The 26146-nt window shown below is 38.4% G+C and overlaps 1 long non-coding RNA gene across 1 annotated transcript in view; it reads left to right on the top strand.

Moving 5' to 3' along the window:
* The window catches only part of LOC144286917 (uncharacterized), an 81339-nt gene extending 68352 nt beyond the window's left edge, over window positions 1–12987 (top strand). The window contains exon 3 of the long non-coding RNA XR_013354864.1: window positions 11036–12987. This is a non-coding gene — a long non-coding RNA (uncharacterized LOC144286917). The remainder of the gene's footprint in view (window positions 1–11035) is intronic.
* Window positions 12988–26146: the final 13159 nt, after the last annotated feature.

Raw genomic sequence — 26146 nt, 5'->3', positions numbered from 1 at the left:
TTCAAGGCCTGACTTTTGTCCTCTCCCCTAGACACATCACTGTGGCCAGGAGTTGCTATCCTTTTATTGCCTAGTCTCGGGTCTTAGACATGTCCATTTCTGAAAACAAGAGGACAGATCTCACATGGATTAACTACAGAGAAGGATAATTCCCCAAAAGAAAAGGTGGGGCTCTTTTATCAGAAAAAGGGGAGATGGATACTGAGCAGGCTGCAAAAGCATATTGGTGTTTCTTCAGAGTTTTACAGGAAAGATCTTACTGCTTATATAACAATGATCTTAGGCATATGCAAGAACTGAAGGCCAAAACCATTTCTCTTAATTTAGAAAGTCCATACTTTTGCAAGACTAAGTTATTTTCAGTGGCTGCCATGGTTTAGGACAAGTTTATTTGTTTTTTTGAAATAATCCTAGACATTGCTAAGTCCTGTGTCACCTTCTCCCTTAGCAGATGTCTGCTATTTCCCAGATTCAGTGCTAGACACTAGGTAAATACAGACAGAGGCAAAATGTGCCATAGGGCCCACCATGTTCCTGCCTTTCTCTACCTCCCCAACCCTGCTATTTAGGAGCCTCATCAAATGGCAGCTTCTTGAATACTGTTTCTAGGTCTTCCAGCCATCCTGGTCCCAGATTCTCATGGCTGCCTATCATCCTGCCTATTCCTAGTCTACCTTCCCATTGGCAACTGCAGTCATGAAAAGTCTGAAAATGCTTTGTAAGAATTGGGACTATCAGACAACCTTGGAAACCTAGAAGCATTTCAGAAATACCTCTCTATGATTACTCACACCCACCACACGTCTGGAATCCAATGAGAAAACCCACAGGCACCAGTTCCATTGTTTGTTTTGTTTCCTAAAACCAGGCAAACTGTCACGATCCTCTTAGGCAAGAAATCTTTGTGCTACAAGTCAAAGGAATGACCATCTCTACTCTGGCCATGTATTTTCTTAAGTGGGAAAAAAAGACATGCAGACAGGTGGTGGGAGCACAGATGGCTTCCCCACTGCTGTTGAGAAAGCCCACTTGGTGGTGACTCAGAATTGCAGCAGAAACAATAAAGGGGAAAGAAGGAGTCAAATCATCTTTTCCAACCTCATCTCCTGCCCTCTGTTATCTTAAAGCCTTATTTTATTCTTCCATTTCTTCACTTATTCCTTCAGCAAATATTTTAGTGCCTATCATGTGCCAGCACAAGGAAAGTCAAATCAAAAAGACCCTGTTCTTCCTCCCAGATGCTCAGTCTAATGGACACATACATACTGGAACATACACTGTAAGTGCAGTAATAGAACCAACAGTGACAAAAAGAGCCTAAAGAGGGATGAGGAGGGGCTCCTAACCCAGCTCAGGGCCAATGGGAGTGTAGGTGGAGGTGAGGTCTCAGGGGAAGGCCCCTGGAGGAGACTAAAATGAGCTGAGTCTTAACCAATGAGTTAGCTGTGGGGAGGACAGCATGATGGCTAGAAAACATTTCCAATGGAAGGATAGTAAAAATCAAGGCAGCCAGGATGTACCTTGGCATGTGTTTATGGTGACCAGGAATCAGATCATGGAGAAGCTTTTAGGCCAAGTTAAACTTGGGACTGATCCTGTAGGCAATGCCCAAGGAGAAACATCAATGTTCATTATGCAGAATAGTGATGGGATTCAATTTTCATTTTTGATAATCATTCCAGCAGTTACATGGAGGGTAGGTTTCAAGAGGACAAGATAAGTTAGAAAGAAAAATAGATGAAAGATCGAACTCAAAAAATGGCAGTAAGAAAAGAGAGGGAAAAAATCCATTTGAGAAATATTTAAGAGGTAAAATCAGAATAACTTGGGGACTGATTGAATGAAGGCAAGGGTGAACATGAAGATTGGGATCTATTTACCAGCTAGTGACAACAGAGAGCAGGAGGGTAGGTAGAGCCTTCAGCCATCAAAGGCAAGAGGAGAGCAGACCTGAATGCTCTCTTTTGGGTGGCGAGAATGTAGGTGGTTCCCATGGGCACATAGATGCATGTCCAAACTGTCTTGATGGGGCCTGCCCAAGAAAACAACCCATGAGGACAAGGGTGAGGAGTTAGAGTCTGTAGGGTAGACTGCCGAAGGTAAGAGCTGAAGGGGCTGGACCCAGGAGTCGGTAGTAGAATGTATCACCCACATCACTTCCCACAGGAGGACATTCCAAACAACACACAAATGTCCCATGGAAGAGCCAGACAGTGTTAATCAAGATAGAACAATAGTGGCACCAGTGACAAAAGGCTCTTGCTTCTCTTCATCTACCTGAGAAAGGTTGAGACACCTCTGACACTGTAAGTCCCCTGGGTGTGAGAGTGCTGTTTCAGTGTTAGGCTGAGTTGAATCCTCTAACACCTGAAGATGGCTTATATTTACCTACATGAGGCTTTTTACATAGCTGCAAGTGACTAAAATAATATTAATCCAATAACTTGTTCAACAATGGGGTGGGGTGGGGGATATCATTGCTATGTTTTGAATGTGGCCACCTCAAAATTCATATGTTAAAATTTTAATATCCAATGTGAATTATTAGGAGGTGGGGTCTATGTGAGGTGATTAGATCACGAGGCTGGAGCTCTCATGAACGGAGTTAATGCTCTTATTAAAGAAACCGCAGAGAGCTCCCCTAGACCCTTTCACCTGATGGGAAGATGCCAGCTATGAACCAGGAAGAGGGCCCTTAGGAGCCAATGCAAACATGCAGGCACCATGATCTCAGATTTCCCAGCCTCCAGACTGTGAAAAAGAAATTTCTGGTTTTTTATAAGCCACTCATTATGGTATTTTGTTATAATAGCCTGAATGGACTAAGACAATCATGATTAAGAATGATGTTTAGAGAAAAATAAAGCCAACTCCTTATTGTCCTGTTCCTCCTTTGTTCTACCAAGTTCATCCTGTGCTTAAAAACACATACACTGAGGGATCCCTGGGTGGCGCAGCGGTTTGGCACCTGCCTTTGGCCCAGGGCGCGATCCTGGAGACCCGGGATCGAATCCCATATCAGGCTCCCGGTGCATGGAGCCTGCTTCTCCCTCTGCCTGTGTCTCTGCCTCTCTCTCTCTCTGTGACTATCATAAGTAAATAAATAAAAATTAAAAAAAAAAAACACATACACTGATATCTTAGTGCTCCATATTCACAAAAGGTAAGGACCATCATTATGAAAATCAATGTAGATCTACATCATAAAGTCATTGTGCTAACGACAATTTACTCTGGCTAACTTTGTCAGATCTAGTGGGACCAACATCATTTTTACCTCTTCAGTGACTGATGAGTCTATCTAGGAATAAAAGTGACACCAGCTCTGTTGCTTTCTTGTTGTTTGCTTATACTTACATTTAGTTTAGTCTTCAGTCTCTTTGTAGGAATCTGCTTAACCCTCTTGTTCATTTTGCAAGGGTTAGTTTGAGTAGATAGAAATATTTATAAACACAATTAATACGGCACAAGTAGCCCAGAACACATCAATCACAGCACTTAGTAACATTCAAGTAAGTGAAGATGCCAAGGTCAACCCCACCCACTGCACACCACACACCACACATAGTGGAGCGCCCATCTTTGCCTTAAGATGCCTCAAAGACCATAATATGCACCATCTCACAATCATAAAAGGTACCAATGTCCACATGCATATTCAATATTACTAAGGCTTAATGTTAGATAAGGGGAAAAAAACCCAGGAACTCTGACATTTTTTGCCCACCTCCCAGGGAATCATCTCTTACACTACCCTGGGAATGTACTCACACCTGGAAACCACTTTTGGGGTCCACTGTCTGCTGGGAAGACCCGCCCCTACATCAGTCGTGTTAGGGTCTGGAGGCCCACTGGTACTGAGACTGCCTTCTCTTCACTGTGCCCCTTCAAGGTCCTGCCACCAATCTTTAGGTCTTCAGAAACCCTTGGATGTCCTCAAGGAGGCAACATTGCATGACAGTGCCCTTTTTTTAGTCTCAGAACAAAAAATTCTGATGACTTTCCCAGGCAGTAGCAGTGAAGAGTAAGGGAGGGATACAAAGGATCTCTCGATGAAGTCAGGACCAGAGAGAAAGGCCAGCCCTGAGCGGGCCTATGTGACATGCAAAGGAAGCCTTCTGGAAGGACTGGTCTTAGTGAGGGCCCAGGGCACTAAACCGGGTCAAGACTCCAGTTCTGGGAAAGGATTGTTATTTATCATGCAAGCAACAAGGCAGCACATGGGTGGCTTAGTCGGTTAAGTATCTGACTCTTGATTTTGGCACAGGTCATGATCTCAGGGTTGTGAGATGAAACCCCATGCAGGACTCTGTGCTGAGTATGGAGCCTGCTAAAGATTCTCTCTCTCTCTCTCTCTCTCCCTCTCTCTCTCTCTGTCCCTCGGGGCACCTGGGTGGCTCAGTGGTTGAGCATCTGCTTAGACTTAGGTTGTGATCCAGGGTTCCTGGGATGGAGTCCCCCATCGGGGTCTGGGCGGGGAGCCTGCTCCTCCCTCTACCTATGTCTCTGCTTTTCTCTGTGTGTCTCTCACGAATAAATAAATAAAATCTTAAAAAAAAAAAAAAACAGCAACAAGGATTAAGGTTAGGTTGTAAATTATAGGATGTTGTGCAGTGGCAACAGGGGTTTATCCTGAACCTGGCTCAAACTCTGTCCCCTTCGAAGTTTCTGAACTCTTTCCTACCTGAGTCTCCTTCAGGCCCTAGGCTTCTAGCTTTCCTATTGACACTCCCTTTCAATTCTGGCACTTTGCTAATTCCCCAATGTTGTCTCACATCATTCTGATAACTCATAAAAAACCCCAACATCTTTCTGACCTTTACTAAATTACTTTTATGCTGGGACTTATACACATTTATACACATTTTATACACATTTTATACAGCCAACTGACCTTCAAAGTCTCCCAATTTCCTTCTTCCCCATCCTTGTGGTTGTTTTTGTAGTGCTCACAGGGAAAGTATCTGGGTCCAGATATAGGCCCATATGTCTTTTTCTATGAGTACACAGTATTTTAGATTATAGTACACATACTTCATGATCTTTTGTTTGCTTGTTTATTATAATTCTCTCATACCTTTTTGTGCACATGTATCAAAAAAGAATCATAGGGGGCACCTGACTGGCTCAGTTGGTAGAACATATGACTCTTGATCTCAGGTTGAGTTGGACCTCTACTTTGGGGGTACTTTACTTAAATAAATTTAATTATAAAAAGGAATTATAGAATAAAAATAATCAGTGAAAGAATGAGAAGTCTTTAAAAAGCAATAAATAACACCTTTAGAGACAGTATATTTTTTAAGGTTTTATTTATTTACTCATGAAAGACACACAGAGAGAGGCAGAGACATAGGCAAAGGGGAAGCCTGATGCGGAACTCGATCCCAGGACTCCGGAATCACAACGTGAGGCAAAAGCAGATGTTCAACCACTAAGCCACCCAGGTGCCCTGAGATAGTATAAATTATTGACCCATTTTTACAAAGTAGAAAGGAGTAAGAAGGGAAGAGACAATGAGTAATTTTGACAAATTTCATCACATTATCATATGCAAAATGTTGTATGAATTTTAATCTATTTCTCTCTTAACCCAATTTAGGTAGCAAATGCTATTTCCATTTTGGTGCTAACAGTGAAATGGATATGAAATGACATTCTATGGGGAAATATATATTCCCATAGAATATATATATTCTCTGTTTAGCTATACATTTACTATATATATGTAAAATATATATAGAGAGAATATATATAGAATATGTATATATACATACTCTGTATTTAGCTTTAGAAAAATCTACCAAATCTTCACCATCGTTCTTACAATCCTATCTCATTCTCGCTAACATCTCTCCTTCCACACACATACTGAAATAATCGTCACCAACTGTATTCAAGTAAGAAGTTTCATGTAACACTTAGTCTACTCAGGGTGGTAGAATTTCCTAATTAGACACTTAATACTATTTGTCTTACTGATGTTGGCAAAAATTTTCTCTATATGCATCTTGTGAGCTGCTACTTGTCGTCCTTTACATAACAATTAAACCAAGGATTATTTTTAAATTTGAAAGTCTTATTTTTTAAATATGAACTAAAAGATTGAATTAACAAATTCAAAATTGCCATATCTATCTATGTACACATCATAAGTGCTATTAATTTCTACAATTTCTTTCCAGAATAGTATTTCAAGCAATAATCTTTAGTCAATTCTTCCACATTCATCAATTTCTTTGTTAAAAAAAAAAAAAAGGTAAAGCATGAGAGGTTAAAAACATTATTTCTGGATTAATTTAACCAAAGAAAATGCATGAAGAACAGAAATTCTTTTAGGGACAGGAAATGCTGTTACCTGAGCTTCCAGGATCTTTTCTCCTTCATATGATTTTTCATTAGTCAAGTAAAATGACTACAAAATTCACTGAGCTTTCAAACTCCTTTTACCTTTGAAAAGGAGCCATGTAGTGATACTGTCAGCACCCCACGGGGTCAGGCTGAAGCCAGTCTCCAGCTGATACCACATCCGTGCTTAGCTCCCTTCCTTACTCTCTCCTGCTTCCGTGCTCCTGTTCTCCTGGGAACACTTCCCCAATAAATCATTCAAGCAAGAATCCCCATCCCAGGCTCTGATTCTAACCAAACTGACTTAAGGCAAGTCCTAAGCAATAAATTTCTCAAAAAGAGCCAGTACTGTCTGGGTCACCTGCATTAAACGTCAGAAACAAATGCTATCCCAAATGCTCAGTATTTTTTTTTGCATATTCATACTGTAATTCAATATGAATATTCAACCTTGTCAAATTATTTTCTTATTGAGGTATAACTGGCATATAACATTATAATAGTTTCAGGTATACAAATAATGATTCAATATTCATATTTATGGGAAATCATCACAATAAGTCTAGTTAACATCCATCACCATAGCTGTAAGATGTTACTTGCAATGAGAATTTTTATATCTACCCTCTTAGCAACTTTCAAATATGGAATACAGAATTATTAACTATAGTCACCATGTTGTACATTATATCCTCATGATCCAGTCAGTATTGTGTATAAAATATACACATTTATTTAATAGCTATATCATTTAATACCTATAATATTATTCAATATCTAAGATATCGAAGAATCTTAGTGCAATGATGACCTTCTCAAGAAACTCTTACTCTTTTTTTTTTAAGCAGCAAACATGTTTATTCATATATTTAGAAGTGGGCAAGGTAGAAAGGATGCACCAATTAAAAATATTCTGCTCTGAGTGGCAATTAGACTAAATACAAAAGCAAGAATTCAGTTGCTAACAGAGAATAAAAAATACATCTCTGCAAAATGTTTAGATAATAGTAGTTTCCAAGACTGTCAGTGGCTTCTAGCTGTATCCTAGCTGTACAGAACCTTTGAAAGTAGTTATGATATCTGGCCAAGCCAGAGAAAACAGGATGATAATTAACCACGTCAAACCTGAACTGAATTCTCAATGTTGTTTGAATGGCTCAGCCCTTCTCTAAGCTATCAAAGTCCTGTTACGAAAGGAAAGGAATATGTGTAGCCAACTCTCAATTTTCAGCCTTAACGGAAATATTCACTCCACAAATATTTACTGAGTTCTTGCTATGTGCATTACACTTTGTCAGATACTGTTTAGAACCAAAGGAAGTAAATAGGCTGGGAAGATGCCAGAGTTACACATAAAACCAGGAAACTGCATTTAGTTTTGGAATGTCATGCTATAGGTGACTGCAAACCATGTGTATCTGAAAGTACATCTACCATCTCTGTGTTCCTCACTCCTTCCTTCTCAGTTCTGTTTGCTTTTTTTTTTTTTTTTTTTATTCATTCATGAGAGACAGAGAGAGAGAGAGGCAGAGACACAGGCAGAGGGAGAAGCAGGCTCCATGCAGGGAGCCCGATGTGGGACTCGATCCCAGGACTCCAGGATCACACTCTGAGCTCAAGGCAGACACTCAACCGCTTAGCCACCCAGGCATCCCCTCAGTTCTGTTTTCTTTTTTCTTTTTTTTTTCAGTTCTGTTTTCTATCACACATTACTTTGTATTCATTTTACCTTCTCTCTGCCAAATTATAGAGGGATACTGCTTCTAAAAGAAGTGTATGGCTGCCTCAACTCCTGCATCTCTTTTCATTCTATGCTTCTTCTCCATGACACATCCAGCTCCCTTCCTAGAGACAAGAGAATAAATGGAAAGTAAGCTATTTAGTCTAAAAAGACAGCATGCAACAGCTTAGATTCAGTGTAAATCACCCATCTGCCAGAAAGCCAAATGCTTCTTTTAACGTTCCTGAACTTGGCAACCACCAAAGATGGCTTTAGTTCATTGGCAAAATGAATGAGCCTAAGTAATGAGAACTTCTATTTACCTAGTGTTATAGAGTTTACAAAATTCTTTCAGATACATTACTCCATTTAATCTTCACAACAACCTTGTGAAGTTAGCCTGCTACATCAGAGGCAACTGCAATTCATAAAGGTTAAGGGGCTTTTTCTAAGTCACCTTGTCATAAGAAAAAAGCCAGGACTTGAACCAAGTCTTTCAGCTTCAAGCTTTTCTGCTACTCCAGCATTACTTCCTTTAGCCTTGTGAGAGCCCAAGTTTCCTTAGAGTTTTTCCCAACCATTCCTTTCCCACTTCTCAACTTTGACCACTACTAAATCAGCAATATATTAGTCCTTCAGAGAAGCTAGTATTGGAATATTATAATACTCCACCCTCTGCACCACCCAATTCTTTAGAAGATTAGACAGATAATATATGGGCCATCACTATAGGGGCAGGTATTACATAACTATCTTCCTTTCTCTCTCCACTTGGCAGGTAATGGTGCTACAGGACACAATATTTTACTGACCGATATGGTTTATAGGAACTACCAGAATTGAGATAGAGAAAACTGATACAAAGCATATCTTGCTAGGATTCATATACCATTTTGTTTTGTTTTAAACACTCTAGTACACCGTGAGAGGGCAGGAAGAACTCACATGATGAAACATGTCTGGGTCTCTGGGTGGGTACTCCCTTTTGGTATCTGTTCTGTGACTTAACTTTTCACATATGAATAATAAAGAGAAAGGAGGTTAATGTTCTCAACTTGGTACAGTCATTGGAATCACCTAGGCTTATATATATATTTTAGAACAATAGCTTAAACCATTCATCATTCATAGTATTGCACATTATTACATCAATATTATTATGTATTACTCTTTGATGACCAATGCCTAGACCTACTCCTATTGATAACCATTGCCTACAACTGGTGACTCATCAGGAGTTACAAAATGATGATATTTGAATTCTAATATTCCTTCTAACATTATTTAAAAAGCTGAAAAAAATTAGAAACATACACATGAGAAATGGTATGTATAACAATAACCAAACAAAAAATTAGTAGTTAATTCTTTTCTCAGTTTGTAACTTCTTCTAAGTTAGGAGTTGGCAAACATTTTCTGTAAAGGGCCAGATAGCAAATATTTTAGGCTTTATGGACCACATAGTCTCTGCAGCAACTGCTCAACTCTGTCATTGTAGACAACAGGCAGGCAAATAAATAGGTACAGTTTATTGTATTCTAATAAAATTGTATTAACAAAAACAGGCAGCAGACTGGATTCAGCCTGAGAGTTGTAGTTTTCTGTAAGCCACAGCCTTTGCATTTTGGGACACAGTTTTATTATCAACTTTTTCTGATTGGCAATTTCAATCATATACATAACTTGCAAAAATGGTATGATGACTGCTTACTGTCCATCACCTAGCTTCAACTGTTGTCAACTTAGGACTATTCTTGTTTCATATAATCCTTTACCTACCTCCCTTCTCTGACATAATTTAAAGTAAATCTTCTTATTTTATTCATAAATATTTATTTCATCCATAAACATTACAGTAACTCTAAAAGTACCTACAACGTAATTATCACACCTAACAAAATTAACAATATATAATTTTAAGTGTAGGATCAAGTCAAGAGCTTTATCAAGATCCGTTTTCCAGGGATTTCCCCCTCATCTTTTTCCCCCTTTCAATGTATTTGAGGATGAAACAGGATTATTTGACCTATAGATGTTGTCATAGTCTGGATTTTGATTACTGAATACTGGTAGGGTTGTTTAGCATGTTCCTCTGTCCTCTATATCTCTTATAAATTGAAAGTGAGATATAGAGACTTGATGAGATTCTATTTTAAGTTTTTGGTGAGAACACTTTATACGTGGTGTTGTGTACCTTCATCAGGATGACCATTTTGTGTTATTTACAGCTATTGATGATCATTGCCTTGATCCATTGATTCATTAGGATTTAAGAATGATGATATTTTACCTCTTTTTTTACATACTAGCTGCAATCTTCTGTAATGAGAAATTTTCCCTAAATAGCTATTCAAGTTTCCTGTTAGCATTGGTAAGTGAAAAGAAGGATGAGTGCATGCTTTCCCCTTAATTTGGCAGATTTTAAATTAATTAGTTATTTCTCTAACATCTTCCAAATGTGACCAATGAATTTCTGTTTAGTGGACATCTTCTTAAAGTACAGATGTCCAGATCCTACCCACAGATCTATGGAATCAGAGTCCCCAGGGGTAGGACCTGGCTTCCACATATTTAAAAGTCTTCCTTGTCTACAACCCAGCCATTGAAAACGTCTGGACCAGATGATACCTAAAGTCCATCCCATCACGACCATTCTACAGGAGTATAATATGCAATTAATTATAGATTGCTTATATCTCTACTGCTTGTTCTCCTGTAATATGGCTGGTGAAATTATGACAACTAGGTATTCAGTGAACATCCAGAAATTCTCAATAGCTTGGCAGCTAGTTCCTTCAGAGAGCTGCACAGTTGGGCAGGGAAACTTTTATTTTCCACCCAAAGGGTAGAGGTTGGCTCCTTCACAATTACAAAGTGTTCAGGGTGTCCCTGATGTTCTTCAGTGTTTCAATTCCATACTCCCAGAAATGATGGGCATGTGAATTAATGTATTCAATTCACTTGCAGAGCTGACTCTTCTTGCAGCGAGGTATCCATGAAGGCAACACACAAGGGCAAGATTCAGGAGCCAGGCCAACAAACCATAAGACACTGGTTACCTGCCTATTGAAACCCAAGAAAGACATTGTGTTGGCCTCTGAGGAAAAATTCATTCAAATCCTGCCTCTCTCACTATGGGACTCATGACAAGTTACCTAGTCTCTTGTGCCTTGGATTCATTGCCTTTAAAATGAGGAGAACACTATTTCCTTGAGTTACTCTGAGGAACAAATGAGTTTAATATGTATAAAATGCTTAAAACAGTGTTTTGTACTTAGATTGCTAACCATTATTATTAATTAGAGCCAGGAATGTCTCCTGTGTGGTGACTTAAAATCAGTAGCAGGATGGATAAATACAAACTTACTACAAATTGCAGCTTTCAAGAAAACTTGACAAATGTTTTAAAGATTATGAGATCAAGAATAAGAGTAGAACATAATTCCCTCTTTCACATTATAAGAATGGTCATATGAATACTGCCAGCTGGAGGAGAGAGGGTCACAGTATCCACAAATCTTAGTGAAAATTAGTTTGAACCACCATCACTCCCCTAATTCCACAGTTTATGGGAGTTTAAGCTCCAATCCTACCCTAAGAACACCTTTTACAACTTATGTGACCACCTGAGACTTCAGCCTCTTGCTTTTGAAGCTCATCCCATATACCATGTCATATTGACCTAGGCAAGAAATATAACCCTTTCTTCAATTTATATTTACTCCTATAGGCCATTCATGAAATTAATGGGCTTTGCTGGTAATTTGGGGGGAAGATGAAAGAGAGATTTACTTTACATCAGTGAAAACCACCTCCCTGGTCAATAGATACAGTCATCCTGAACTGTCCTATGACTCAGTCCTGTCCAATAGAACTTTCTATGATAATGGAAATGCCCTACTTCTGCACCATATCTACAGTCATTATTAGGCACATGTGGCTTTTGAACTCTTGAAATGTGGCCAGTATAACTGAGAAATTGAATTTTAGACTTATTTAATTTTAATGTCTTTAAATTTAAATAAGCATATGTGGCTAGTGGTTACCATGTTTATAACATAACCCAAGTCCCCTCCCCACAGCCTCATGAGCTTTTCACCCCATAGAGTCTCAGTCTCAGACTCTCTCCATTTTTCTCACTCATCTCATCATCCCTTAATTCATGCCAAGCAATTCGTCCTTCTGCCATGATGCTGCAGCATCTGCTGTATCCACTGACAGACACATCTTTGGATCTATACTTATTATGTGACTCTTGGCAAGTAACTTAATCTCTTTTAACCTCAGATTCATTGCCTCTAAAATGGGAATAATAATAATTACTATCTCATTGAGTTAAACTGGGAATTAAATAAGCTAATACATATAAAGTGGAATATATATCCCAAATGGGCTTAGCACCAGTCATCCTAAGGAAAGTCATTTTTATACCTAAAAGGAATCCTAATGATAAATGTTAAGAACTAAAATTTTCACCTTATTACATAATTGTAGGTTGCACCATCCAATGCACTAGCCACTGGCCACATACAGCGATTTAAATTTAACTTTTAATTAAAGAAAATTACCATTCAGCTCTGCAGTTGCACTTACATTTCAAGTATTAGATAACCCCACATGGCTACTGACTATCATATTGGGCATGGAAGATGTAGGAAAATTCTACTGGACAGCAGCAGCAGAACATCATGATTATCTCCTTGTTCATAAACTCAAGAGAGAAATATCCATGACAGGTCAGAAAAAAACAGTGAAATTGAGGATACCAATCAACCGCAGACATATCCTGTTTATCAGGCTCACTCTGTCATTCTTACCAGCCAACCTGTATTCCCACATTTCATTTTTCCCTTTTACTCCTTGCTTTCCCATCTCAACAGTGCTAATGAAATGTATTTAATAAATATCAATAAACTATTATAGACTTAATTTCCAATGTTATCAAGAATATTTTCTTCAGAATTTATTTTTCTTCTAAAGCTTCACAGCAGATGAGATTATGTCTCTCTTTTTATTAATACTAGGCCATATCTGGCAAAACACCAGGCATAATCCTATTCATTTTCTGCAGCCATAGCCCAGCTAGGCACAATAAATAATTTAATGAACACTTTTTATAGTCCTATTTGCTCACAGGTTGACAGACCCCAACATAAGATGGTGAAGGAAAGGGAGGATCCAGTATGTGTGAGTGTGTACATATGTGTGTGTGCGCACAGTGTTCAGATCCATATATATCTTTTGTTATTAATAGTAGTTGACAGAAACTTGTCTGGGCAGTTAATCAAAGTTCTCCCATTAAGCTGCTATTCTTTTGGGCATATGCTCCAAAAGGAAATGTTATCATTAGCACATGATGGAAACTTCCTTCCAACATATAGAAATATCCTTAGAGCACACAGTATTGCCCTGGATGTTTTTCTGAGTACTGAGTGCCAGAAAACTCCCTTTTTAATCTTAGAGTACAAATAAGTGTACTTGGTAGAGAGAAGTTTAACATGGCCCATCATCCTGAAGCATATGTAGTTAGTAGTTATTCTCATTAGAAGAAAACAAAAACTAGTAAATAAAATATTTTAATATACTATTAAAATAAGTAATGAAAATAAAAACCTCCAAAAAGAAAATTTAGCCACACATTTTAGATGTTTTATGTGCAAATAGAAAGGTATCCAGATTCAAACCCAGGTGGTTTGAGTCAGATTCTGTTAATCCTTACAAACTATGCAGCCTCCAGCAAACTACTTCTCTAAGCCTTTGTTTTCAGACCTCTCAACTGTCAGTTTGGTCACCCACCCCTCTCTCTCAAGGTTGAAGAATATAGCTTGGGTCAGTTTCCTCAGGAGACAAACTCTGAGAGAGAGATTTATTGGCAAGAGTTTTATGGAAGAATGTCCTTCAGAATACCTTGGGGAATAAAAAAGCAGGGCTGGGCAGAAGGAATTGGGTTACAAGGAATAACAACAGTTTTCAGTTGATGCCATGGAAGTTCTAGAGTTGGGATAGCACTTTAAAGTTGTCCCAAATGGAGACAAGCAGACCTGGCCTTGAACTCCACATTGAACAGCCATGCCATGGGGGCTGCCCTTTGGCTAATGACAATTCACAGAGAAGAATGTGAGCTGCCAATGTTCCCAGAAGCTGGGGAAATGAATGCCTAGGTCCCGAAGGAGAGATCTGGCCAGAATCAACTATAAAGAAGGAAGCCCATCTCATTTCCTGCTGCAGGGGTAGTATCCATTTCATTCAGGTGTGTGGGCCGACCTCTGTGACCCCGGCAAGGCACTTGCAAGCATCCACAATGAACCACCTCTCTTAGGAAGAGTTCCCTAGAAACAGACCTTGAGATTAGGATTCATGTTAAAGTGATTGATTAGGAAACATTCCCAGAACAAATCAATGGTGAAAACTAGGGAAGAAAGGAGGCCAGTAAGGTTATCAAGCAAAATCCTACAGCTGGTCACTGGATTGATGCTACAGGGAAGCTCTGGCAACAGTATAGGTACTTCCTCAGTTATTCCCATTAGGCGGCCAGGGAGGAGTATATTATACCCCTGCATCTATTAACCATTGGCTAAGGACTGTATTTGGGAGAACTTAAATTCCTAGGTACTGCCAACCCTCCATGTGTAGGGAAATTAGAATCTAGACACTTGGGGCAACCCTTCAACAAAGACACAGAAGCTGGGAATGAAAGCATGCAGGTAACCTTGTGTACATGAACATGGCAAAGGGATTGGAGAGGCTATGGATGGAAAAGTCTCAGCCCAAAACCTGGGCTCATCAGTCTTTCTTAACTCCGCGTGTGGTATTACATGGGCAGCAGCTAAGCCCAATTGTTCCACTTTGCTCCAAAGTAGAAGAGAAGATGATCAAATTTGTTAATCACTCCTTTTTTTTTAGCATAACACATTCTCTTATAAGCAAATGCTTACAAAGGAACACATACACTTATATTTCACCCAGGGACAAGCAATAATTGTTAGAGCAGGGCAATCCTAATGGAAATTAACAAAATACAGCATCATTGTTATGACCAGAACTAATCTCGGATTCATCCAACAGCTTATTACAATACATCATCTTAACGTCCAAGTAGGTTTTTGAATTAGAGCACTTTTAAATCCGTATACGATGCTATTAGAGAATTTATCCTAAATCACATATAACTAGAAGGAAAGTTTCCTTCTAGTTCAGCCTGTGAACTAAATAATTTTCTGACTTGTTTTAAAAGTAATTTTAAGAGCTTTTTGCAATGATATCTTATACAAGTATTTATGAGATCACATTCCCTATAATAATAATTATAGCTGTATTACATTTCTTTGCCTCCTTTTAAAACTTGAAACCTATTTCACCAGGGACTTCTATCAACATCTAAGGCTTATGTTAAAGAGGGTCATTTCAGGCTAATACCTCATTCCCAAGTAGTACTCTGTTGTATTTCAAAACTTAAAAATCAAGAGAGCCCCACAAGAGGAGAAACACCATAAGTACTTGGATATTAAGCAACTCCCTCTTTTATGGGGGACAATTTGAAGGCATAACCCTAGCTGTATAATAATAAACAAAATGAAAGGTAGCCCACATTAACCATACTTGAATGTTGATGCTCATGTGTAGGTGGGAAATGTGGCTATTAGGCAAGCACATGAGCTTTATTAACCTGTTGTAAATAGGCTTTTTTTCTCCATCTTTTTCTTAGAGTCTCCTATAACTTTATTGATCTCATCTACAAGTATTATACTAAACACATTTCTATGCAAAGGCTAAGGAATAAGGTTTATTCTCTTTTACTACATGACCATTTTGAAGAAATGCCTTAGGTATGCTATCAAGAAGCAGCTGATCTCATACTTGAAAAATCTTTCACTCATAAATGAAAACCATGTAGTATGTATGTAATAAGCACATAATTTTCTAAGTGTCCAAATGACATATATATATATATATATATATATATATGTATGTGTTAAAAACATGGTTTTTAAAAAAAAACTCATAGACAATTTAGAAAACTTTTGCAAAGACTGCTCTATGGGGCCATCAGGCTAGAAAATATAATGAACTATTATATTTTTTGTTTATATTGCTCCATAAAGTGTGGAAATCATGGATATATTTATATTTGCTTATGTATGTACAGTGTAATAGTATTCAGGGATTTTTAAAAAAATATTTTATTTATTTATTCATGAAAGACACACAGAAAGAGAGGCCAAGACACAGGCCGAGGGAGAAGCAGGCTCCATGCAGGGAGCCCGATGTGGAACTGGATCCCAGGATCCCAGGATCACACCCTGAGCCAAAGGCAGATGCTCAACCACTGAGCCACCCAGGTGTCCCAGTACTCAGGAATTTTAAAAGAAAGATTATGGGACATGTGGGGGGCTTAGTGGTTGAGCATCTGACTTTGGCTCAGGGCATAATCCCAGGGTACGGGGATAGAGTCCCACATCTGGCTTCTTGCATGGAGCCTGCTTCTCCCCTGGCCTGTGTCTCTGCCTCTCTTCCTGAGTGTCTTTCATGAATAAATAAATAAAATCTTGAAAAAGAAAAGAAAGAGGGCAGCCTGGGTGGCTTAGCGGTTTAGCACCGCCTTTGGCCCAGGGCGTGATCCTGGAGACCCAGGATCGAGTCCCACCTTGGGCTCCCTGCGTGGAGCCTACTTCTCCCTCTGCCTGTGTCTCTGCCTCTCTCTCTCTCTCTCTTTCTGTCATGAATAAATAAATAAAATATTAAAAAATTAAAAAAAAAAGAAAAGAAAGATTACAATCTAACTTGGAAGGTATACAGAATTATTTATAATTTGTGGAGAATTAAAATATTTGTTCAACTTGCTCAACATTCTATTGTTAGAATATTTGCCTTGTTTCTAAATACCTTATGGTTAAATATATAAGTTCCTATGAATCACAAAAAACTTCTAATCACTAAAAAACTGCAGTGAGTTTAGGCAATTTGGCTCTGTTATAACCCAAATTTCTTATCTTCAGAAAGGAGAGACACAATGTCTTATCGCCTGCATTTTATCTGATTTTGATTGGGAATTCAAGCTATGTTTCTTATTCTGTTGAAGACATAGTGAAACCAGACAAAGGATCTCAAGGTAAAGAACAGGAAACGGGTATTGATTTCCTTTATCCACCTCAGTCTCTTCGTATCTTTTTGTATTGTACTATGATGGATTAGGTGGACAGGCCAGCAAATGTTTCACATTTGCTACCGATTTGATGGGCTTTGGGAAAAAAGGATTTGAGGCATAGACTAGTAGAGTCTTTAAAACCAGATCCGGGTCAGGGTGATAAGTAGCAAAGCATATGTTCCCTATATCAGAAGGCTCTAAACCTCCTACTTAATATCTTAGCTCTCTCCTACTGTGTGCACAAGTGTGTAAGCACACACATACACATACACACCCCTCACTGAAATAAATACAGATGTTTTCTTTTTTTTAAGATTTTATTTATTTACTGATGAGAGACACAGACAGAGGCAGAGACAGAGACAGAAGGAGAAGCAGGCTCCTCACAGGGAGCCTGATGCGGGACTCAATTCTCAGAATTGGGAATTGATGAGGCCCTGAACTGAAGGCAGACGCTCAACCACTGAGCCACCCAGGCACCCCTAAGATTGTATTTATTTACGTGTGAGAGAGAGAGCACGAGATGGGGAAGGGCAGAGGGAGCGGGAGACACAGACTTCCTGCTGAGCAGGGAGCCCAATGGAAGGCTCCATCCCAGGACCTGAGATCATGACCCAAGCCAAAGGCAGATGCTTAATGGACTAGGCCACCTGGATGCCTCTGATGCTTTTCTTAATGTAAGATTTCTTTTGATCACTTCTGTGTTTCTTTTCTCTGGAAAAGAAAATATGATCATCAAATTATGCTTACTTATTCTCACCTATAACCTTCCTGGTCAGTTTTTCTCAAATGTCTGTAAAGACAATGTACCCAAACCATATAGGATAAAATGAAGATCCTGAAGGAACTGAAGCAGAGTCTCAGGGATGGGGCTCAGGAACCTGCATTTCCCCACAAGAGTCTTGTACACATTTATGTTTGAAAATCATGGGTACAGCTTGTTACATGGGACTTAAATGCTAAATTAAATAAATGAGCATACAGACCTTCCAAGAGCTGTCTGACAGCAGTAAAGAAGAAAAATAATGCAAGATTAAGTCAAAGGAGTACACAAGCTTCCCTGGCCTCTGGAACACCCCAGCCCACTCTTCCTTGCTTCTTTAAGGGCTTTGTCATTCTTCTTTCTCAGCAGTAAATTATTTACAACATAATTAAGCAGTCTTTGTCTGAATGTTTCCAGTCCCTCACCCTATCCCACTCAACTGTTCTATTTTCTCCTGAAATTCTTTGTCACTCCTTTTAGGAGAGTGACATTCAACAAATTGAAAAACTAAAGACAAAATAATTCTAGTAGAAATGTAACAAAGAGTGAATGGCTTTGTACCAGAAAGCATCTAGACAGTTATGCAGCAGGAAGTCTATTCTAGCCTCCCTCCATTCCTATCCATCCCCTACTCCCCAGGATCCCTTTCCTTGCAGCCATCAGTCACCTGAAGGATTTCACCAAAGTAGCAGGTCACTCAAACTTCCTTCTGGAACAGTGTGTCTCAGGAACCATATCTTCTTCCCATAAAAACTGTTCTGCTTTGGGCACCTGGGTGGCTCAGTGGTTGAGCGTCTGCCTTTGGCTCAGGTCATGATGGGGTCTTGGAATCAAGTTCCGCATTAGGCTCCTAACAGGGAGCCCTCTGCCTATGTCTCCTCCTCTCTCTGTGTATCTCTCATGAATAAATAAATAAAATCTTTTAAAAAAATTGTTCTGTCTTCTAAATGAATGAAATAAACAATAAATCAATCTTCAAGAAAAGTTTCTATTTCAATATTCTTCACTATGTATATAGTTTTTCTTTTTAGATCAACTTTTTCTGAAGTAGAATAAAAGTCAGCTATCTTAAGTGCACAGTGGAAAGGGTTTTAATAATCAATATACACCTGTGCAAATATCTCCATGCTCACATTATATAACACTACCCCTCACCCTAAGATATTCTCCTGCCCCTTTGCAGTTAATCTCATCCTACACCTGACCTCCCAGCCCCAGGCACCCACTGATCTGCTTTGCATCATTGGAGATGAGTTTTACCTGCTCAAGGTTCATATAGATAGAATCATACAGTGGGTACTTTTTGTGTCTGACTTTTTCTCTGTCAGCAAAATGCTTCTGAGGTCCATTCATGTTGTTGTATGGATGGATATACCTTTTTTTTTAATCCATTCTCATGTGGATGGACGTTTGGGTTATTTCCATGTTAGAATTATTATGAGCAAAGCTGCTAATACCATTGTATACAATTCTTTCTTGGACATAGATTGTGATTTCTCTTGAGTAAATACTTTGGAGCAGAATATATGTGTCATATGGTAAGTTTACATTTGGCTTTATAAAAACTGCCAATCAGTTGTCAACAGTGATGGTATAAGTTATTGAATCACTATATTATACACCTGAAACTAATATAACAGTGTGTTAACTATACTGGAATTAAAATACAATAAAATAAAATAAAAATAAAGTGACCATATTATTCTACATTGCTACCAGCATATTGAAAACAACAGAGTTCCAGTTTTTCCCACATCTTCATGTACACTTGGTATTGTCAACCTTTTCACTTTTAGCCATCTGTTAAGGTGTGTAGTGATATCTCATTGTGATTTTAGTTTGCATTTCTCTGATGACTAATGATGATGAGCACCTTTTCACATGTTTTTTAGTCCCACTCATACAGGTTTTTTTCTAAACTTCCTATTAAAATCTTTTGCCCATTTTTTTAAAGATTTTATTTATTTATTCATGAGAGACAGAGAGAGATTGAGAGGCAGAGACACAAGCAGAGAGAGAGAAGCAGGCTCCCCACAAGGAGCCTGACACAGGACTCCATCCTTGACCCTGGGATCATGCCCTGAGCAGAAAGCAGATGCTCAACCACTGAGCCACCCGGGCATCTCTCTTTTGCCCATTTAAAATAGGTTATTTATCTTATCACACACACAATACTTCTGATACTGGACTCAAAGACTGATTTTTTTTTTTCCAAAGACCGATTTTGATGGTAGGTATCAGACATAGTGGTAAAGGGTAGGGTTTTGTTAATTTAAGTGCTCACTCAAACAAGATTCTTTGCAGAATCTTTGTCTATACATCATCTCTCTCCTCCAGTCCTCAATTCTGTTTCTACAACTTTTTCTAGATAAGCAGTATCTGGAGACTTATTTTCCTCTGGCTCTCAAGTGATTTGCAAAAGCAATGACCGAGAGGGTAGGTTTTACCTGAGTAGGTTTAAATTTTATATAAATTTATACCCATTTGCTCCTTGGAAGACTAATTCATTTTAGAGTATTTCAACAAAATCCTGAGATGACTTAAAACCCAAAAGAAGGAAGAGAAACTAGACTCATCCCAGTAGGAGTAACACTTGACAAACAGATTATTTTATTTCAAGGAAGAAAATTAGTTGCCTCCAAGACAAATGGAAGAAGTGAAACTTAACAACTTTTGGCTTTGAACTTCAGGAAGCCCTAAAAATTCCTGAAAGTACATAAACGAAAAAGAAAAAATGAAAATGTAGTCGATTAATAGAATAAAAGACAAAAACCACAGGATCATCTCAAAAGATGCAGAAAAAACACATGATCATTTCAATAGACACAGAAAAAGCGTTTGAAAAAATCCAACATTTATTGATAATAAAAACTCTCAAACTAAGAATAGAAGATAACTTCCTCAACCTGATAAAGGGCATCTATAAAAAACCCACAGCTAACATCATACTTAATGCCTGAAATATTGAATGCTTTCCTTCTAAGATTAGGAACAAGGCAAAGATGTCTGCTTTCACCAATTTTATTCAACTTCACACTGGAGATTCTACAGCTAGTGCAATAAAAAAAAAATTCTTTTTAAATTAAGGGCAACTAGAAGGGAAAAAAAGGAAGTAAAACTGCCTTTAATCACAGACGACATGATCCTATATGGAAATCCAAAGGAATCCACAAAAAAATTTCCAGAAGTAATAAAGAACTTTAGCGAGCTTACAAAAACAATATACATATATGTTAACCATATATATATATATCTATATATATATATATAGATATATATATATACTAACAATAAAAAATCAGAAATTAAAAGAATGATTCCCTCACAAAAACAACAAAGAGAATAAAATACTTAGGAATAAATTTAATGGAAGAAATATAAGACTTGCATGCTGAAAACTAGGAAACATCATTGAAAAAAATTGAAGAAGACCTAAGTAAATGGAAAGACATGTCATGATCCTGGACTGGGAGGCTAAGTATTGTCAAGATGGCCACTCTCCTCATATTGAACTATAAATTCAATGTAATCCCTATCAAAATCCCACCAGCAAGGCTGGAAAAATGATTATCCTTGCTAGCTTACTTCTAACTATTATTGGGGCCCAAGGCAAAAGGTACAAATGGGAAGTCCCAGCCACAGCCTGCCTCCCGGGGTCTACCTTATACCATGAGGGGCTTTACAGGCAGGAGGGAGAGGGGAGGTACATGACAGAAATACAGTGCCCTTTCAGAAAGAGCCATTTGGGCAGATAATTCCACAGTTCTGTTTACTAGAAGCATAGCCTAGAAGCAGAGGCATGGGGTCCAGATGGACACACTCACTTGGCTGCATTGACTTATTCACAAGTGGACCAGAGCTGTTCTTTAAAACAATGCTTCTCGGAACTTTCATATGCAAACAAGTCACTAGGATTTTGTTACAATGTAGATTTAGTAGGTCTCAGATAAGGTGTGATGGTCTGCATTTCTAACAAGTTTCCAGGTGAGGCTCTGCTGCTGCTGGTCTGTGGACCACACTTTGAGTAGCAAAGCTGTAAATCAGTGGCCTGAGATCAGGGGCCTTACTGAGCTGGCTCTATGGGCCGAACTCAACTGTGGGTTGGGAGTAACATCTATGGGAGTGAAAGGTTGCTTCAGCACCATCAAACCTTTGTCACCTATATGATGATTGACAGTGAGCTAGTAGTGTTTGCAGTACTGGCTCTTAAGGAGCTCATAGTATAATGACAAGTTAGATATCAACAAGTGTATTGGATAAAGAGAAATAATAGACAAATATATGAGTCATACACGTGACACAGTAAAAGCGAGTGATGTCTAAGCAGAACACTGAGGATGTGCTGGGCTTCATAGAGAACAACGAAAGAAAGGGGATTCCAAGCTAAGGAGTTGATGTATCTGTAGAAGACTATATTTTCCAAAAATAACTGCAGTAATCTCTCTAGTCTCATAAAACCTTCTAGAAACTTGTCACTCCCCTATGAAGAGGTGAAGTTGAATTGAATCGAGTCCCACGTCAGTCTCCCTGCATGGAGCCTGCTTCTCCATCTGTCTGTGTCTCTGCTTCTCTCTCTGTGTCTCTCATGAATAAATAAACAAAATATTTTTTAAAAAAATTAAAAAAAAAACAACATGACAAGAGCATGTTTATATATAACTCAGCTATTAGAAATAAAAACAGGGCAGCTCCGGTGGCGCAGCGGTTTAGCGCTGCCTGCAGCCCGGGGTGTGATCCTGGAGACCCGGGATCAAGTCCCACATCGAGCTCCCTGCATGGAGCCTGCTTCTCCCTCTGCCTGTGTCTCTGCCTCTCCCTCTCTCTCTCTCTCTCTCTCTCTCTCTGTCTCTCTATGAATAAATAAATAAAATATTTTTTGGGATCCCTGGGTGGCGCAGCGGTTTATCGCCTGCCTTTGGCCCAGGGCGCGATCTTGGAGACCCGGGATCGAATCCCACGTCAGGCTCCCGGTGCATGGAGCCTGCTTCTCCCTCTGCCTATGTCTCTGCCTCTCTCTCTCTCTCTCTCTCTCTCTCTCTCTCTGTGACTATAATAAATAAACAAAATTTTTTAAAAAAAAAGTAAAACAAAACAAAACAAAACAAAAAAAAGAAGTATAGTAATTGCCATGCACAGAAGCAATAATAATGACATATCAGATAAAGGGCAAGACCATGTCTTTGACTCTCCTACCCCTCTCATTGTGGCCCTTTTTTCCCTTGTGGAGGGCACTATTCAGCTACTTCTCAGTTCTTTTTCAGGAGGAATTATAACATATGTAGCTGTAGATTTGGTGTGTCTGTGGGAGGAGGTGAGTTCAGAGTCTTACTATACCACTATTTTGGACCACCCTCATAAAATTTTTTAAAGCTTTCCATTTACAAATCTGTAATGTGACCTCCACAAAATGCAACATTCTCAAAATTTATTCAACATATAATTACATAGAGCATCTTGTCGGAACAGAATTATTCAAGACTCAGATTGGGAGGTGCTGGTATTATCTATGTATTTATCAATACAGAGTATTTACTGTGCCAAATACAATTTTAGGCAATTTATAAATATTATCTCTTTTAATCCTCATAACATTATGAGGATGGTAGTATGTTGTTATGACAGTTTTACAGGTGAAGAAACTGAAGTACAGAACGAGTAAATAACTTGCCAAGTTCATCCAGATAACAAGTGACAAAGCCAGGATTGGTACTCAGGTAATCTGGCTCAAGAGTTCATAATGCTCTTCACTTCTACAATGATATGCAAAGTAACCTGTGTTAACCCTAATGCTAGGGATTTCAGAGAATTTTGAATAATGAACCTTTCTAGTTAACCAATTAGTTCTTTCTGGTTTTGATCTTGTTGCTATAAACTATTAGCTTGCCTTCTTAGCTGAACATTTTCTTACAATTTTTAGGGTACTGTTGTGAGGAGCAATATTCATTATCTAGTTCTTCCTCATTTATTTTATACCTAAATAGGTATATGCCCTGAATATGCCCTGTATTAGATGCTTGTGGCACAAAGATGAATAAAAAGAAAAATTAGACCTCAAAGTCCTGTAAGAGTCTAATGTGGATGGAGAGAAGATGGCAGGAGAGGTAGAGACTGACCTGGACTGAACATTCTGTATCCTTGAGGGACTTCACTGAATACATTTTTGTCTTATTTTTGGCCACCTAAAAGTCAAACATGATGTAAACAAAAATATGGTTTACTGAGAATTTCAATGATCAAATGATAATCATAGCATCCATTTGCTAAGAGAGCAGCCAAATTTATGATAGATAATTATAAAACCTAACGAAGCTGATGAATGTGAATGGATAAAGGAAAAGAAAGGAAAGGGGAGGAAAGGGGAGCAAAGGCGGGGAGACGTATGGGGATGGAAGGGAAGGAAAGGAGCAGAGTATATTATATGGAAGATATGAAGGGAATGGGAATTAAAAGTTATGTGAGATAAAAAGCATGTGTATTAGTTTGGTAGTTGCAATTCATCCATGTTAAGAAATCAGTTGAGCCTGGAGATCCAGAGGGAAAATTCAAATGTGGAAGGTCTTGGAGGCTCACCTGCAGAAATGTCTGTTTGCTTGACTGTTTCTCCCACTGCTTGAGGGTAGGAATTTCCTCATTACCTGGAACAATGGATGGCTCAAAAAAACTGTAAAGTTTTTAGTTGAAAGGAGAGATTTCAATAGTGTCAATATATGTAGTTTGTGTCAATATATGTAGTTACTATGAAATAAAATACAAATTTTCTTTTTTTATCTTAAAGATTTATTTATTTGACAGAGAGAGCACAGACAGGGTAAGCAGCAGGCAGATGGAGCAAGAGAAGCAGACTCCCTGATGAGCAGGGAGCCCTATGTGGGGATCAAGACCTGATCCGAAGGCAGACACTTAACTGACTGAACCGCCCCAGTGGCCAAAATACAAATTTTCTAAATGCTGTTCATGTAAAGTATGTACATACACAAACTGCATAGACATATATTTCTGATGTTTCAGATGGTCCTTACTTGGCAAAACCTTTGTTCAGTACTGGTTAGTGTCTGGCCTAGTCATAGCATAGGTGTTTATGTGCACATGCTCTCCCTCTCTCTCTCTTTTAGGTTATGAGCTTTTTGTTGTCTTTGCCTCTACTTTACACTTCAGAGCAAAGCAGTGATTACCAGACAGCAGGGTATGTTCTGTGTATGAATTACCACTTTAAAAAGGATTCTCATACTCAAGATACATTTGACTTCAAAAGTACACACAAATTTCAACATTAGTTTGATTAAGGATATTTTAGGATCTCTCAGTGCCTTTGGTCATTAGGTTATCCTAATTAAGTACAATAAATGTACTTATTGAGTGAACATAATGTATTTTATTTTTACGATAGAACCCCAACTCTTTGATATCTGTAATTATTGAAAAACTCATATTAATGGCCATTACTTTTCTTGCTTGGGTTTCTGATAGCATTTTTCATATGTGTGAATTTTCTACTCTGCAAAAGTAGACCACAAAAGCAATGTATATATTAATTAAGCATTTTGTGTTTGGGATTTTAGTTATATAGTCTTATAAGAATGCTTGCATATATGCTCATGTCTGTGGTAGATTCATAAAGTAATGAGGCTGCTTATCTGGCTCACAGAAGTCGTCTTTTTTGGTCATTGTTGTGACATTTCAACTATGCAAATATCAAAAGGTAGAAGAACCAGACTTTTAGTTGACTTTAAAATCAATGGTTCTGAAGTATATTCTTAAATACATGTTTAACAGGAAATCATCTTTGGCTATGCTTTAAAATAATTCAGTACACCTAGACTGTATTTCATAGAAAGGGAGTTAACAGCAAAGCACATATAGAGGATCTATAGTGGGCAATCTAAAATAGAGGAGTGATGAATATTTGGTGAATCAGGCAAAATAGGCATTTTGTGTTTGGGATTTGAAGGAATTAGCGGGGAGGAGATGGGGAGTCTTATTTTGTTTCTATTATCTAAGTGATCCAAGGGCAAAGGCAGAAAATTTAAGTGTGTGTATCCGTATTTATTTTTATGTTTTGTGCTGTTGCCTGAATTATCTGAAAGCAACTTAAAGTGTTCAGCAAGTCTGGAGGGTCTGCATTTTCAGTCTATATAACAGTAAAAATACTACTAGTGGATCAAACTACTTC

The sequence above is a fragment of the Canis aureus genome, chromosome 16 (assembly GCF_053574225.1).
Source record: "Canis aureus isolate CA01 chromosome 16, VMU_Caureus_v.1.0, whole genome shotgun sequence".
In the NCBI taxonomy this organism is placed as follows: domain Eukaryota; kingdom Metazoa; phylum Chordata; class Mammalia; order Carnivora; family Canidae; genus Canis; species Canis aureus.
The sequence above is the reverse complement of the archived record's forward strand: the minus strand, read 5'-3'. Positions and strand labels throughout refer to the sequence as shown.